Here is a 4,950-nt window from a genome sequence, read left to right on the forward strand (position 1 = left end):
CAGTGCTATAAGTATATATACTCTTTTGATCACGTGAGAGAAATCATAACAGGCTATGATGCTACAAGGATTCTCTCAGTGATACACCGGTAAACATGGACAGATTATAAACTTTCGGGCCCCTGGGCCCAGATATATTAAGGGCCCCCCACTAATTGTCGCATATGTGTGTTTTTAATTTCTTTGATGTGATTTCCTGTATTCTGGTGCATTTTTGGGATGGCCAATACTTTAATTCAATCAGATTCATAGCCTACATCCTGATGTGTTGATATTGAGGCAATGATTCCATGCAATGGCTTGGGCTTCAGGGCCCCCTGACCCCTTAGGCCCGTGCAGTAATCCATCCCAGCCCCATCCCCCCCCATCCAATTCTGTGGGAAACACTGCATATGCTCACTTTGTCCTGCACCTGGCCTGAAAGAACAATGGGATGTGCACACAACCACTTTGCCAAACATCAACAGGGTGTCCACCAGGGAGCAGCACACATTCCTGTGGGGCACCACTATTGAGTGACAATGTGGAGCCGATCATATCTGTTTGACCTGTAGGCATACTAGTATCAAAGATCCTTAATATACAAAGATAAAGCAGCACAGGCTTCTACAATGGAATGGAATTGTACACAGTTCCTGCCTCCTAAAAAGGCGTGGTCAGAATGCGCTGACGCTACCTCGTTGATGAAAACGTCAAAGATTTTTTCATTTTCGCCTCTCTCTTGCTGTGACCAACTGGAGCTGGCCTGGGTGACTGAATTTGGTACATCGTCATTGGCAAGATGCGGTCTGATTTCCAGGTAAGTGGCAGTTTGAAATGTGGCAAGGTATTTGTGATTAGTCTGTGTCTGTGTAACGAAGTTATCTATGTAGTAAAATGTCTGCGTAGTTTAGGTAATAACATTATTATTATCTCGTGTCGGCCGTCATGAATGTTAGCTCATTGAGGAGTAACGTTAGTTGACGTTAGCTAACCATCTGATACCTATAGCAGAGCTAGCTGAGGCACTAGCTACCAGATTAATTTGGTAGTTAGGCTACAAAGATAATTTTACGAACCTGATATTTGCTCTACCTAAATCGGCATCACTATAGCTTGTGGATCAGATCTACTGCAAAGTTTACATTGATTTAGCAGTTTTGAAATGTGTTTAGCTGCTAGTAAAAAATGAGTACTGTATGTACACAGTTGTTGGTGCACTGAATTTTATTATCAGCTTAGCGTAGTGAAACATTTAGTTTTACGCCATATTCTCTGTCTGTCCTCGACGACGCGCGGCGATTTTCTCTACTGATCTCTGCCCGATCCTGCACATTACATATTTTTGTATTAAGTTTGTCTCTGATGGCAAATGTGTAGTCAGGGTGGCTCAACGATTGTGTTGAATAACGTTACATCAGTTCTGAGTAGTTTTTCTCGGATGGTCTTGCACAGACCCTTATCAAGCAGCACTAAAATGAACGTCATGTTTGCTAATTCTCTCCCCAGTTGTTGGACGAGCAGAAGGACGCTATGGATGGTGAGGATGAACCCGCGATGACGGGAGGAATGAACTTGAACCTGTGTTATTCAGAGGATAAGTCAATGCTATGTACATAGACTGTGTTCTGTAACTGTCCGCTCTTGGCCATTCAAATGTATAGGGCAATTCCAAGCAAAACTGTAACATCCATAACACCAACACAATGCCATGGTATTTAGTTGGCATTATGGATGTGACAGTTTTATGGAATTGCCCTATACAAATTACAGACTTTCAAAGTTAAACATATCAAATATAATTTCATATAGGCTACTAACAATCAGACCTGAAGACTTCATGAAACACTACCAAAATAAAGTTGAAACTAATTCTACAAAAGGCACTCCAAGGAAAAGCCTTTTTGGCTGCATTGGCCAACATGTTTTAGACCAACAGCCTGTCACTATGAAACTCTGTAACTAGATTTAAACTTCCCTCTGTATGGAAAAAAGATCTATTATTCAACATTAGTTAACACACTGAGAATGATTGCTGCACTATATGTATTGTTCTCTAGCAACCTGAAGGTCCAAGACTCAATCCACTGAAGGCTCTCCGTAAGATGGTGGATCTGATGTCTGCTTTGTGGTCCTATAGGACGACGCCATGGATTGGGGTCAGAGATGCGCCTGAGAAGTAAGTGTTTGTGTTTGTAATCAAGTGCTGTAATCACAATTTGACTGATGCTAAAACTGGAGTAGGGTATTTGAATGGACATTTATACCGTGAATTTAAGACATCAAAAAGCCTGTTCATGGCCTCAAAGAAGTCAGTCGTAGTATTTGCCTAACTTGGCAGCCTCTCCAGCTGTATCATAGTCTTCAGTCCTATTGTGTTATCACAGCATTTATAGTAGGAAGGATCATATTAAGCAGAGCAATGTGCAGGTGTAGTAACTTAATTTCAAGAACATAAGAACATAATTGTAATTCATGATGTTTTTTTATTTTACTTTGTGTGGTGTTGTCTCTGTTTTAGGTGCTGTAAATGCTGGCCATATGACTTCAACCTTCATCCAACCAAACGAAGAGATCCTGCTTTCCTACACTCCATTCAGGATGTTAGTTAATTCAAAGACAATAACAGTATTTAGTTTTGTAAATGCTTAACTACCACTCAATGCAGGACACATCTACTGGCAGTTGATGGAGGGGTTTAGGGCAGTTGTGCTATTCTTTTTTCCTTGTGGGTAGACTGCAGAATGTGGCTATGTATGCAGGTGTTAAATTGTGGGATTTGTTGAAAATGTGAATTTCAAATAAAACCCTACCATTCAAAGTTAGCCTCACACACTTTATACCCTCCTTTCCTCAGGTTTACTTGTTTGGATCGGATGGACAAGTCGGCACTCCTTATATTAACAAGCTACCTCTTTCTTCTACTAGTTCAATAATATGGTATCTGAAAGAGAAATGCCAGTGTTCATCATATTTTTAGCCTTATGTCAATGAAAAAATAAGTGGTGTAGGCCTATTGTATTTCCATTGTAATTTATGTGGGTAGTAGGCCTAAAGATATGGCCGTGTGGTGGCTGTGGGATACATCGATTGGCTTACTTTATCAAACATCAGAGGTAAGGCTAATTGAGAAAGCAGATGTCTGGTTAGGTGTGCTAGTTAGCAACTTGTTAACCAGGGGCACGTTTCCCATAACCATAGTTGCTAACTAAGTTAGCTACTTTGTTGGTTGCAATGCAAACTATGGTTTTGGGAACGCACCTGGCTGTCCAGATTATTATGTGATATGACCTACTTGTTAAACAATAATATGCAATACTATAGTACAGTGGTTCTCAAATGGGGGTACATTGAGATTTTAAAATATACAAATAATTAGCAATAAATGTAGTCATGGATTATTACAATTTAAAATGTTCCAAATATTTGAATTTTGTATGTGTTTATCAGTTCCAAAGTTTAATAAATTAGACACTGATGGCACAGTGCTCTGTTTTAAATCCTTTTTTCTCAACTAAAAATGCTTTGGCGCTGGTTAGGGGAAGGCTACTTGGCTGAAAAAAAAATATTTCACAGGGGGTACATCACTGAAAAAAGGTTGAGAAACCACTGCCCTAGTTTATGTGTATGGCCGTCTGCTATACAGCCTATTTGAACATAATCCAGACATCAAAACGATGCTGATCAGTCAATATGACGGTATGTACATGTCTACGTCCTTAGGGAAAGAGAAGACAGAAAGGTGTCTGTTTATGCACCCAAAGTTTAGGCATTTTCGCGATTGAGTGATCAACATCGAAGTGGTAAGCAACAGTAACTTATTCCAGAGAACCTTCGGCTACTTAGTAGATCGCGTGCCAGTGGGTTACAGAAACAGACAGACAAGTGGCAAACAAAGTCGTTTTTCTCCTTAACTGTTCATCTGAAAAACGCCATGTCGGTGTCAGAATGTAAGGAACACATGTGAATTAAAGAAAATGCATTAAAATGTCCAATCTCGAGCTGTACAATTAAGGGCTGGGGCATAATCCGAGAAAAAAATGATTTCTTCCATAGGGCCACAGTGTAAAGAATCTCTCGCTAGTCTCCTAAATAGGCGTGGCGCTAGTGAACCATACGTCATAGGGGAACAGGAAGAACCCTTCTGTGAATCGTCTCGCTTTATCAACCGTCTCTGCTAGTATGGTGGGAAGGGAGGACTTGAGCGCTTCAATTTTATTGTCATATGCACAGTGTTACACAGTACAATGAAAATCTTATTCTGTGAGTCCCGCCAACAGCAGACAATAATAAATAAATAAATAAATAAATAGTAAATATAGTAAATAAATAATAGTAATGATAAAAACAACAGTAAGCGTAAGAGTGAGCCCTGCTGAAAAAAAGCCTGACCAGCTTAAGGTGGCTTGCTGGTTGACCATCTTACAACTTACAAACAACTTCATTGTCATTGTGCTGAGTACAAGTACAAAGACAACGAAATGCAGTTTGCGTCTAACCAAAAGTGCAAAAAAGCAGAAAAGTGTGTATGATATACAAAGTATAAACAGGTGGTGCATAGACAGGACAATATAGTGCAGTGTAGACAGTAGTATACAGTTGGTTTACAGAAGGTTTTAAATATAAATGTGCAGTGCATTAGCAGTAACCTTATAAGAGCAGAATAAATATGGCAATGTAGTACAATGTATGAACAACATGTACAGATATGTGCAGTGTAGTAGCAGTAACATTATAAGAGTAGTAAGAATAATATAGATATATGCAGTGTATTAAAGAGAAACTATGCAGTTTTGGCAATTTCTTCGCTGTTTTCTCGCATTTTCCTTGCAAGTTTCTCTGCAGAGCTCCCCCTACAGCTTCAGAGTATATATTTTACAACACTCCTCAATCTGTCAGTCTGCCTTTTCCTTTTCCCTGTTCCTCCGACAACGGTTTACTCGCTTTCTGCTTCTTTTTAGCTGGCTCTGC

General features: G+C 39.8%; 1 long non-coding RNA gene across 1 annotated transcript; it reads left to right on the forward strand.

Moving 5' to 3' along the window:
• Positions 1–774: 774 nt before the first annotated feature.
• Positions 775–2,800, forward strand: LOC125302415. The gene is made up of 4 exons (XR_007194902.1): positions 775–799; positions 1,489–1,519; positions 2,040–2,158; positions 2,501–2,800. It is a non-coding gene; the product is annotated as an uncharacterized LOC125302415 (long non-coding RNA).
• The last annotated feature ends 2,150 nt before the right edge of the window (positions 2,801–4,950 follow it).

The sequence above is a fragment of the Alosa alosa genome, chromosome 10, assembly GCF_017589495.1.
Source record: "Alosa alosa isolate M-15738 ecotype Scorff River chromosome 10, AALO_Geno_1.1, whole genome shotgun sequence".
Lineage (NCBI taxonomy): Eukaryota > Metazoa > Chordata > Actinopteri > Clupeiformes > Clupeidae > Alosa > Alosa alosa.